The sequence below is a fragment of the Lissotriton helveticus genome, chromosome 3_1 (genome assembly GCF_964261635.1).
Source record: "Lissotriton helveticus chromosome 3_1, aLisHel1.1, whole genome shotgun sequence".
NCBI lineage: Eukaryota > Metazoa > Chordata > Amphibia > Caudata > Salamandridae > Lissotriton > Lissotriton helveticus.
This window is the reverse complement of record NC_136061.1, coordinates 1,806,522,877-1,806,535,626: the sequence shown is the minus strand read 5'-3', so window position 1 is coordinate 1,806,535,626 and position 12,750 is coordinate 1,806,522,877.

The window sequence follows — 12,750 nt, the reverse complement described above, 5'->3', positions numbered from 1 at the left end:
ACCCCCAGCAGGTCCCGACACGACTACCGCCCGTGCCTCTGGCCTCTCCGCTGTCTCCAGGCGCACCAGCTGCGCTGCTGCACCCCCCCCCGCGGTCCGGCCCGACCGCCGATCTCCCGATGGGCAGGGGGAGGGGGGTCTGTTGTCACGGCAATAGGGGGACCCCCCAGGCGGGCCAGATGGAGCCCCACGCACCTCACTAATCGCCGCCGCCGCCAAAGCCAAGCCCCAGGCAGCGGGACACTGGGCGACCACTCGCACTGTACCAATGCCGGGAGCAACCCGGCTGCCGAGTCGAAATATCCCCCCTGTCCTCTTCTCACCGGGGGGGCTCAATGCCAACGTTGTTCCTGGGCCAGTCTGTTTTGCCCACAGCCTCAATTCCGATCGGGGCTCCTCCTCTGTGGTGAGGCCGACTGCCGTTAGTCGCGCAGACTCGGGCACGCCAAAATCGAGGTCCCCGGCTTCCCGGGCTTCTACCAGGCCGCAGCACGCCGGGCCAGCCACCTCCGTCACCGGCACCGCAGCCACACAGCAGGGGCACCGGACCATTCCGGCCGGCGTCCAGAGCAAGGATATACCCTCAAGGACCACCAAAGCGTCCGAGGGAGCAAGGATAAACGCCGGATCAGTGCTCGACTGGACGGAGCTATCTAGCACACGTCCGCCATGATGGCCTGCTTAGCCACGCCCCTCTGAAGTATGGATTTTTACATATGCAGCATTGCTATTGTTATGTTTCACTTGGTGTTTAGCTATGAATGAACACGGGCTTTCTGGAGGGTGGAGAACTAGCTTCACAAGTCTTTTTGTGGCATTATTTTGGGGACGGGGAGTGCATTGTGAGATTTTGAGTTTTTTTGTTTTTTTAGTTTCTTGGCGCATTTTTTCACGGGTGGAGTATTGTCATAGGGGGTACTGGTCACGGGGTTGGAGCTAATCAGTGAGTCATTGAGATTGGTTGGGAGCAAGTGGGTAGGTACAGTTTAAATCATGGACCGATCAGCGTCAGAACAGCTAACAGTTAAATGAAACATGTGAGAAGAGTAAGAGTAGGTTAAGCAGATGGTTGCGGCTTTTTGAAGGTAATTGGTGAAGTTTAGATGGTAGGAGACAAAGGAGAGGTGGATTTGAAGGGTGAGTGGGGTATATTCAATCGGGTTTTTGGGAGAATAAACAGAGAGAGGATTGGGGACATCACAAGAATTGTCTTGTAGCAGGTTGAGTAGCATGCCATGAAAGAGTTGGACTGGGGGGAGAAATCGAGGGTGGGTTTGCTTGTGTTTTAGTTTGAACATATGAATTTTTCGAAATCATGCAGGATAGATATCATGGGTGAATGTGGGTGTCATAGTATTGTTTGTTAGGTTGATGGGCAACATTGAGCTGACAGCTAAGCTGTTTTTTTATCTGTTGCAGAGACCCCTGATGAAGAGCCTCTGGGCCCGAAATGCATTGGGTACAAGTTAAAGAGCCTACTCTGATGCAAGATTAACCTTTATGTGTCACTGTAAAAAACCTGGATGGGTATGCAGGAGGCATAAGAAAAGAGTAATAAAGAATGAAGGAAAATCTTGCTGTCTCCGTGGTGATTACATAAACTAAGAAGAATTAAGGAATAAGAAACAGTGGAATTAAGTTGATAAAGAGGTTAATATGGATAACGAAGGAGCAAGTGTTGTACTGTGGGGCATGTTTTCCCATACCGAAGCTTTGTAATAAACTTTCTAAAAGCTCCATTTTCATACCTGCACTTAAAAAAACAACTTCACTAAATGATATGTTTTTGAAATATGTTTTTGAATTGTGAGTCCAGAGACACCAAAGTTCACTTTTCTATCAGCTTTCAAATGGAAGATACAACTGTCAAGTGTTACAAGGCAGCTCCAATGCTAACCTATGGGAGAGATAGGCCTTGCTGTAGTGAAAAACGAATTTAGCCATTTTTCACTACCAGGACATGTAAAGTTTAAAAGCACATGTCATACCTTTTAAATGTATCACACCCTGCCCATGGGGCTATTTAGGGCCTACCTTATGGGTGCCTTACGTGTAATAAAAGGGACTGTTTGGGTTGGGCAAGTAGGCGAACTTGTCAGGTTGACATGGTAGTTAAAAAATGCACACACAGGCTCTGCAGTGGCAGGGCTGATACAGGTTTGAAGGGCTACTGAGTGGGTGGCACAATCAGTGCAGCAGGCCCTCTAGTAGAACTTTATTTACAGGCTCTGGGTACATATAGTGCACTGTAGTAGGGACTTATTAGTAAATCAAATATGTCCATCTTGGAGAAACCAATCATACCATGTTTTAGAGGAGAGAGCATATGCACTTTATCGCTTATTAGCAGTGGTAAAATGCTCAGAGTCCTAAATCTAACAAAAGAAGGACAGAAAAATAGGAGAAAGAAGCCAAAAGATTTGAGGATAACCCTGCAAAAAGGACATGGTCCAAAACACTCCCAGATTGTTCTTGCCACCAAATAAGATTGCCAGCCCAATAACTCAACAAAGTGCCAATCACAAAAAGGTGGGAGGATACCTTTTTGTAGCCCATATTAACATCCACAGAATAGAGGTGGAGGTGAAAAAGTTGTTGAAAGTCTGGAGTGGCCTACCATTATCGATTTTGGGTAAATCAAACATTGTTAAAATGTCAGTCCTACCGAAATGTACTTTTGTTTTTGGTGCTATCCCGTTGGAGTTCAAAAGGGAAACCATAAAGAAAATTCAGGGAGATCTTTCGAGCTTTATTTGGTCTTCAAAAAAAACAAGAATCGCCTGGAGCAAAATAAGGAGAAGAAAGGAACAGGGGGGGCTAGCTAGACCTGACCTCCTAGAATATTGTAGAGTGTTCCAATTTAAATCTAGCAGGACAATGTTAGGCCCATACGAAGACTACCCAACGTATCTACAGAAAATGACAAATAGCACTAGCCATTTCCTATTTAAATTCGGTCATCCGAAATTTTTCAAAAAAGTTAAACTGAAGATATTGAAGTCAGCCGCTAAGTTGTGGTATTGTATAAGATCTACTTTGGATATCCCTCTTTACAGTGACAAAGCCCCGCTATGGGATTCGCGAGCACCCCAGAGAGTCTCAAATACGAACTCCCTATTATAAAAATTTAAATACTATCAACTCTTAAGTTGGGCAAAGTCACTAAAAGAAGCTAGAAAAGGAAACAAACCGCTAGAAGATAAGATGCTGGAAAAGAAACATTTTAAGAAAGAAATATCTTATTGGTATTTGGCCCTAATCTCATCAGGGGAGGAAGACTTCCGGATTCCAGAGAGAATATGGGGGAAAGATCTGCCAACGATGGATACAAATAACCTATGGCAAGTATCAATGAGCAAATGCTGGTCAATCGTGACGTCTGCTGCACTAAAAAGAAACCACTTATATACCACTCATAGAGCGTACTGGACACCGGAAAAGCTACCAAAATTCAGCGGCCCACAGTAAAGAGCTGCCCAAAATGCGGATTACAGAAGGCCGATGACCTGCATATGTTCCGGCAGTGCCCCCATCTTGATGGTTTCTGGAAGGATGTGGGTAAGACTCTAGAAGAGGTAGTGGGAAGACATCTAACTGTGCGTATTGATCTAGTTATTTTTGGGGTGACGGGCTCAAGGCTGGCGGAAAAATTAACAAAAACTGAGGAAAATCTGCTTTTCCTTTTGATACTTTTGGCTAGGAGAGAGATATGTGTAAAGTGGATTAGTCCAACTCCTCCACTTCACAGGGAATGGTTATCTTCAGTGCTAAAAGTTTATAATCAGGATAAAAAAAAGAAACCCTTTTCTAAGAAGTATAGATTTTGGGAGATATGGGAAAATCATCATTTGGGTTAACAAGATCGAATCACAAGATTTCTGGTTATTAATTACATGTACTCCTTATTCTTGTTACCAAGTCCAATGATTAAGTGCGAGCAACTTAAAATAGATGAAGGCCAAAAAGAGTAGCCATAACGGCTAGCTCGCCCTCCTCCGAAAAGTAACCTTCTCTTAAAGTAAATGGAAGTAAGGGGTTCCTTTCTTTCTAAATCTCCTCAGGTGTTTCTGCCATGACCCACCTTTGATGGCAGCGAAGGTAAAGATTGGATAAAGGAAAAAGGACCCTGAGATCTCCTTACTATAAATGTTGCACACAAAAAAAAAAGGTGGGAGGATAAACATGGACTGGCATACGGCATACTGTGCTGTCTTTAGCGTTACTTCTAGCACCACTCTAACCACCACCATGACTACGGGTGGTACAAGAATTGCTTTGCCGTAAACTACTAACAGCAATACTCTACTGTACAACAGCTATAACAATTAGTACCACTGGTAATTGTAGTAGTAGTGTACTGCCACAGGTAATTGTGGTAGTAATGAATACATTAATCTTTCCAATTCTAGCTCTTCTACTGTTAATTATTACTTTAAAATGTGTTTATTACATGAATAAAGGATCTTGTCTCAAGTTAAGGTTTGATAAGTTCACTTTAGTTGCCAAATTGGAAAAAAGATTGCAGAAATAATCATGGTGTTTTACTCATTTAAATTCCACGCCTTCGATTTGTTAAGTTTCCCCATTTATTTTTGTCAAAGCTAAAAATTTGAGATGTTGCCATATTTTTTACTATATTCTTGGCTTTATTGAAAATAGAGAAACAATTCAATGCGTTGTTAGACCCCCACACTAAATTGTCAGCGATCATCAGACAGTTGATGGCGTCCTACTTTTGAACAAACAGACAATATAACTAATTCATCGAGGTCAGCCATTTATAGATTAAAAAGGAGGAATGTCATGGCACACCTGGTTTGTGTTTGTAGGTGAAACCCTTTGGTGATAAATGGTCAAACAATTTGATGGCCATCTATAAATATTTTAACACATGTTTACAAGTTGTCTAGTGGCTAGGAATCCAGTATCTCCACTTCGCACAAATTGGGATTCCTTTGCCAAACCACCTTCTCTAGCGGGACACATTTGGGAGCACCTAATAATGGCATGTGGCCTATTATTATCCATTATGCTAAGGGGCATATTATCAAGAAACGGCGTTAAAATTATAGAAACACATGTTCTGGTGTGAAAATGGGCTTTTATTGGAATTCTCAAGGGCATATTATCAAGCTCATTATCGCAGCTTTAGCTGCAGTTTCCTGCTGCTAAACCGGCGCTAATTTTAACACCGTTATTAATAATATGCCCGTCAGTCTTTTAGCACATAAGGGTGTTTCTTTTTGCGTTGTTCTACTCACACTCACACTCTACTATTTTAATACTGCTGTATATGAGCAATATTATTTCTACAATCAACATATAGGACCAATTGTATAGCTTTATAAGGAAAAGAACCTTAACTGGCTCCGCAGTCTCAAATACATTTGTTAGGCTGAATCAAACTTACACAAGCGAGTTCAAAATATATATTGGAAAATAAGGCTACAAAGTGGGAGATGTAATTCCCTGCTAACAAAAAGTGTCAACATGTTTCAGCCATGTATGGGGCTTAGAGCTGTCCTTCTTGAGGTCGTCAAGAGCTACAATGGTTTAAGGAGAGACCAGAAGGGAGGGACATGCCTAGTTTCACTTTTGCTATTGTGACAGAGTTAGGCTACAATTAGTTTCTAGTTGACTTTTTGTGGATATACTTTTTGGAGTAGAGGTACGGCAGGGCCTTGAATCAGATGGGCTGCCTCTACTCAATGCTGCAGCGTCACCGGTTTGTGTACATTCATACTCATTTAGAAACAATTTATTTCAGGGAGCTAATATTTCCTAGGATTCTTTAGGTGTGCATTAGTTACACAGCCCCTTGTGACCTGGTACATGGTACAAAAAACATATTTCTCAACAATAGCACAGTGTGACTAGACATAGCTTATTGGGTGCATGCATGTCAGGGCCTCAGGCCTAGTAAGTTCTTCTCCTGTTCTCTGTGCTAAAGATATTTCCTCACCACTACACACTCACGGTGAAGTAGCTTTATGTATCAAGCTGGCATTTATATCAGACTCCTTGTGCTTTGCTTGGTAACAGGATTTGCAAACATGCCCCATGTGACCTGTTTAGTGGTGCATAAGCACTATTTCTATATATGTAATGGTTGATAATATAACTTCTTGATACATGTGTTACATGGACTCTGAACACAACATCACAATGCATCAACTGACCACAACTCAGCTTCCTCTCCTGTGACGTGTTGGCTTCAAGCTTGTCTTTGACCATGCAAATCCCTCTCCTGCCTTTTGACCAGGTTCACGCTATAGAGGTACTTTATATATTCACCTCTTTTCATGCACCTGAGTCATCCCTAGAAACACTGTGCACTGGGCAAGCCAGTACCAACTGCGGTAAAAGGTCTGGAGTGCTACCAGGTGAAGGGATTATTTGTGAGTGCTAAGAGGGGGCACCATCTGTCTGTGCCCGTCCAGGCAGTTATGAGTAGAGCCTGACTGTCCCCTAGTCCCAATATTCTATCATTCTCGCAGCTTTTAGACTTCTATAGCATAATGTCCTCTTATTCTTTTACTGTTACCTTTAGTTTTCAGCCCAATATTTTGCCGCATCGCCTGTGAGCGCCTAGCCAGTTTGTTAGTTTACAGCAGGGGTATCCAACCTTTTCTGTAATAAGAGCTACTTATGTTCAATGGAAATCACCAGGAGCTACTAATAATATGACTTTAACAGTTAGGATTACACTTGTGGCCACCACATACAAGATTACCATTAGCCATCACCTCAGTTTGTCAGAAGCAATTGCCAGCAGTAATTTAAAAAACGCTTTGTCATCATTGATACCACTCTGTGTGTAATATATAATCTCTATAGCTGTAATAGCACTATCGCCATGGTAATAATCATAGTAATAATTCTCCCCTATGCTCCTTGATTTATCACTAAATTACGAGCTTTAAGTGCATTTTGGAACTTCATCCATTTTTCTCCAAGCATCATTTTTCCGAGTTCTGAAAATGCACACATTTTGATTTCAAATACATGCTTATAATTGTTGATATGCAAATATTAATTCAACCAATCAAAAGCTTCTAAGTTATTATACTGGTTTACACACAGGAGAGCTACTTTTGGGTAGTTAGGGAGCTACTAGTAGCTCACGAACTTCTTGCTGGAGAACCCTGGTTAAGAGAGTTTACTGTCTATTTTGTCTTCTTGCTTATTCTTTCTTGTGGTGTCATCTGTGTAGTTAGAAGATATTATCTATTGCAGGACCCAGCCTCCAATCAGTCACCTCCACCATTAATACCTCAGACTCCTGTGTCTACCTCTAGCTATTGGATGTTATTGTTTCAACGATGGGCATAGACACTAATCTTGTGAACTCTCTCATTTTAAAGATGAGAAGGAAACACTTTCAAGTCAACACTATAGCGCCCTACCTGGCCCTTTGTATTCCAGACCAATTCCAATGGAAATGCATGTCGTTTTTCACTGATCTATGCTCTCTCTGCCTTTCAAAGGTTAAACGTTTTTAAAGTTTGCTAGTATTTATTTGTAAAATTCCCCCGCAGTAGCCTTTCAGCTCAATCACATTATAAAAGACTGTCATAATTAGAGTTCTTGGTATGGTTGGTGAGAGTGGCACAATGTCTTGTCCAAGAACTGTCCAGGTCCAAATCCACCGCACGCATAGGCCCCACAGTCTGAAGATGGCGTAGCCTGGCTTGTGAAGGGATCCCACTTTCTGAACAAAGTTCAACCTGACTTGTAAGCTGATGCCCCATTTTGAACATTGTTTATTAAGCCTTGTGAACCTCGGTCTGTCCGGGGAGTAGCTAACTCTAAGAGGATCCAGCAGTCTGAATAGAGCTTATCTTGACTTAAGTGGATCCCACAGCATGCACCAGCATACGCCTGACATTTGAGACTTAGACCTGTATGGGCAACACCTGACTTATGAGAAGATAATGAGTGTACCATTTTATCATTACTTTAAAGACTCCCAAAGCCAGTACAATGCCATGCCTGACTTTTGATGGTATATTTTCATCTATACAAAGCCTCATCTGACTTTAAACGTATCCCAAGGACATCATATCCTTTGCTTGCCTCTTGAGAAGATCCCTTAGCTATGAAATGAGTAAAGATCCAATTCTTGGTGCCACTAGAGACTCTTACTACCTACAGTGGACTAAGCTTGAGAAGTGAGAGCATTTTATAGTCTGTAAAAAGTATAGCTTCTCATTGAAAGGAATAACACATTCTACAGAGTTACATCAGACTTCTAAGTGTTTCCACAGATTGGTGAGGCCTATCATAACTCATGAGGGGCCTTGGCAGTCTGTGCAGAGCTAGGTGTGCCTCAGGGCTGGATGTCATGATCTGGACTGGGCTAAACCTGACTCCTGAGATTATCCTGTAAACTGCACTCACTCATGGTTTATATAGAGCGACTACTCACCCGTGAGGGTCTCAAGGTGCTGAAGGGGAGGCGGGGGGTGATACGTCTTGGTGCTGGGGTTCAGTCGAAGAACCAGGTTTTGACACTGCAGAGGGCTTAACCTGATTAACATTAAACGCTCTCGGTTTCTGTGAAATCCAGGGACAAATTGTACATGGGCAAAAACCAAGAAATGGGATAGGTCTGCATTCTAATATTGTTTTTCATTTGCTCATTCAGTATTTTTCAAATAATTACATGACATTTTTTTACATGTTGAAAGAACAAAAGGACAACGTTTCTATCAGAAATTACATACTCTGCACAAGATTGTGCATTTAAAACACCACATAATATTATGTGGTAAAGTTTGCATTTGTCTCACCACTACGTTTACTGCGGTGGGCGACCATTATAGGTGAGTAGGACTCTGGCCAGTTAAGTGAGAAGTCAGCTCACCCACACAGAAAATGAAATATGCAACACATAGTATTGATGCATCAAAATATATATTGCATTCATTTAAGGAGGTATTGTGTAACACCGTGTAATTTATAAAGCAAAAATATATTAGGGCACAAGAACAATGCCTCCATATGCAGCTGGAAAAACCTGGTTGACTTTGAAAAAATAATCGATGGCCCTGAAACTGTATGAAAACCTCTTAAATTTAGCAATGGGATTTTAGGGATTTTAAGGTGTTGCTTACTGTATTTTTTGGACCACGCTAATTGGAACAACTTCGATCTTATTACTCCTTTTCAGATAATTCAGGCTCACCTCATGCCAAACAATGTTGAATTATATGATACACATTTAGACATGTAGACATGAAAAAAAGCTGAAAGTTTAAGCTGCCCAATGTCTTGCCAGTCAAAGAGTACCAAAAGAAAGCTCGAACAAGCATTGATAAAAAAAACTTTCTTTTTGTGATTGGATCTAGATTTTATTTTTTCCCAACAACATTTTACATGGAATTCAGTGTCTAACCTGCTTATTTTCTAAAAGTATGAAATTACAATTTAGCCGACTATTGCATAATAGTAAAATAAAACATATTCATAATCACAACTAATTCCCCCATTCACAATTCGGTTTTGGCTGCAACAGTGAAAACTAAAAACCAACTAAGTGGTGTAAGTTATGCTCGAATTGACCTCAGCGAATGTCTGCATATTTTTGCCGCATTCCAGTCAGGCACTGTTATGATTTATACCATTTCATCATTCTCTTTCAATGCCTTGTCCCACTCTCCTCTTTCTAAGTGCACATTTCTCAGGATCTGCTGAGTAAGAAAACTGGGAGTGGGTGGGAAACAGAAGAAGGATAGAGAGGTGACACTGTGTGTCACAGGATTTCAGCTCCTTTCATACGGTCACCCGGTGGTGAGGAGCCGAAATCACACGGTGAAGGGGAACACGAGCTGAAAACCACAGTTAACAGTGGATTTTCAGATCCTTCTTAGAGGCAGTAATCCAGGGCCGGACTGGCCATAGCGGGTACCGGGCGTTTCCCCGGTAGGCTGCGGGGGCCGGTTTTGGGCCCCTTGGGGGGCCGATTTTGTAACCGGGGGTAGGCATTATCGGCCCCCGGTAACAAAATCAGCCGAAAGAGGACCTCCCAAACTACTCGGCTGCACTCCCCAACACGGGGGGGGGGGGGAGCAGCTGAGCAGTTTGCCAGGGACGATTTTTGTGCCCAGTCCGGCCCTGCAGTAATCAGCCGTTGTCCATTAAAAGGTGTGAAAACAACCTAGGACATCGGCGACAGCCTCAATGACACTTTGTTTTTGTTTTTTGTGGGGGGCTTGGTGAGGGGCAGGGTGCTTCTTAGATAGCTCTCAGCACCAGGCCCAGCCCCTCCAAGGCCCCAACCCCTCCTCAAATGGTGGAATATTTTTGTAAGTGGGCAGGTATGGAGTACTGATGTTACGATGAGGTGGAGATATAAGTGAGGTAATGAGAGATGTAAGGTAACAGGACAAAGGTGAGGTAGGCAGAAAAAAGGTACATAGAGGTAGAAAGAGAAAGAAGTAAATTGAGAAAGAGAAGTAGTGAGATAGGTGAGGTTTTAGAGTGAGGTAGAGGGATAGAGAAGCTAGAGATAAGGAGAAAGAAATGTATAGATACATGGTAGAGATGGGTGAGATAAAGAGAAGAACTAGGTCAGAAGACAAGTCAGGTAAAGTGTAATGAGGCAGAGCTAAACGTACAAAGGAGGCGGTGAAAATGAGCTGAAGATAGAAAACAGGTCAAGTAGAGAGAATGAGGTGAGGTAGAGAAAGAAAGATTCGGTTGATATAGACGTAGGAAGAGACAGAGTGAGGTAGAGAAAGAAGGTGAATAAGAGAGAGATATGGACAGAGAGGAGAGGGAGAAAGAATGGTAAGTGCGAATTCAAGTGTAGAAGGGAGTGCAGAGAGAGATGAGAGAGGCAGGGCTATTGTTAGAGGAGAAGAGGTAGGGCGAGAGTGATGGCAAAACAGAGTAAGGTAGTGAGAGAGCTGCGATAGAGGGAAAAGAGGTAGAAAGAGAGAGAGTGGAGGTAGAGGTGGAGAGGTGATGGTGAGGAAATTTGAGAGGTTAGTTAGTAAGAGAGAAAGAGCAGTATGGTAGAGGGAGAGGGAGATGAGATAGTGAGAAAGATGTGAGGTACTGAGAAAAATGAGGTACAAAGGCGAAGAACAGAGTGATGAGGCAGAGAGGGTACTCAGGGAGAGTAAGACAGAAGTAAGATATAGAAAGAAGAGAGAGATGTATTGCGGTAAAGAGAGGTGAGGCTGAGAGAAAGTTGCACGGGATGGGCTAGGAATACCGGGACGTGAGATGAAACAGAACTTTGAGGTGCAGGAAACTAAAGTACAGAGAAAGGGGAGATGTAGAGGGCTGCCTGTAGAGTGGTAGAGTGAAAGGTAAGGTTGTGTGAGAGAGAGAAACAGAGAGCGGGAGCGAGAGAGAGGGAGAGAGAGGTGGTGTGCAGAGAGGAGTGTTGAAAGAGCAGTGTGGTAGACAAAGGTGAGGTAGTGAGATTTGAGATAGAGAGTGCAGGGACGGTACATGCATACATGGAGAATTGTGGCTCAATGGTTAGAGCGGCAGACCCTGATGCAGAGGTCTAGCCCCGGACCAGGGTTCAATTCCCCGCCTCGGCGGGTCTTGAGCTCAAAAATTCCCCGGACCTGGTAATTCTCGCCTCGGTGCCTATTCCAATCATGGAGTCCCACTCTGCAACTCTGGGCAATAGCTTGCTTAATCTCCACAACGGCCCCCACAACGCTAAGGATGCCTGGCCTCCACCTTGGGGGTGCCCAGGAGTGGACACCTCACAGGGAAAGCCTGGATGGGTCCACAGCGGTATTCGTACAAGTGCCTTGAGACCCTTGCGGGTGATTAGTGTGCTATACAAGTATCAATTTACATTTACATGTAGAGATAAGTAGAGAGAGAGAGAAGTTAAAAGAGAGGGGAGAAGTAGAAGAGGTGAGGTAATGACCAAGACATAAAACTGAAAGATTATTTTGTTTAACTAAATTTGCCACCAACTGCCTGAGAGAGTAAGGGACAGACAGGGAGTGCACAGTACCTTTCTGTGAAGTGTGTATGCCCAGCTGTCAAATAAAAAAAAGAATTAGTTTTTTTATGCTGACTGTCACTATGACGGGACTTCCGGGACTTCTTGATCAGGTTGCCTGGAAGGCAATGGCAGGTGGGGGCCCTGGACAATTGCCTACTTTGCCCATGCCGTAAAACGGTTCCGAGACTCAGGGGAAAACCTCTAAAGTTGACTTGTCTGGACAGCATGCCTCATCCTCGAGGCTTTCCCAGTCCGCGCTCTTGTTGAGTCTTCACATCATCTTGAGAGCCAGGAGCGCCAGCACGGAGCTCCACAGCGCAGTCCTGGAGACACCTGCAAGGGGAGAGATGAGGGTTAGAGCCCCCGTCAAAGCAGCACAGGGCCAAAACTCTGGAATAGAAAACAATACTGCTCCGCTTAGTCCTGTGAGCGCCTTCCCAGTTAAATGGCCCAGAGAATCTCAGGGAGGAAGTGATGGAAGAAAAGAAGAATTACTTGACAAGAAAGCATCACCCAATCAGAGCAAACCACAGAAGGACAGAGTGAACAAGTGCTGGAGGAGAGAGCCGGCAATAATATTGTGAGAATCCACTGCTCTGTAATGACAGCATGTTTCTTGACTAATGGTATGTGTATAACAGGGTGCCCCAAACTGGGGTGCCGGCATCCCCAGGGGGTTTGAGATGACTTTTCAGAGGGTGCGACAAATAGGGACAGCATGTACTGTATGCATAGTATTCATCCAAAAAGACTTTTGTAGGGGGTGAGGA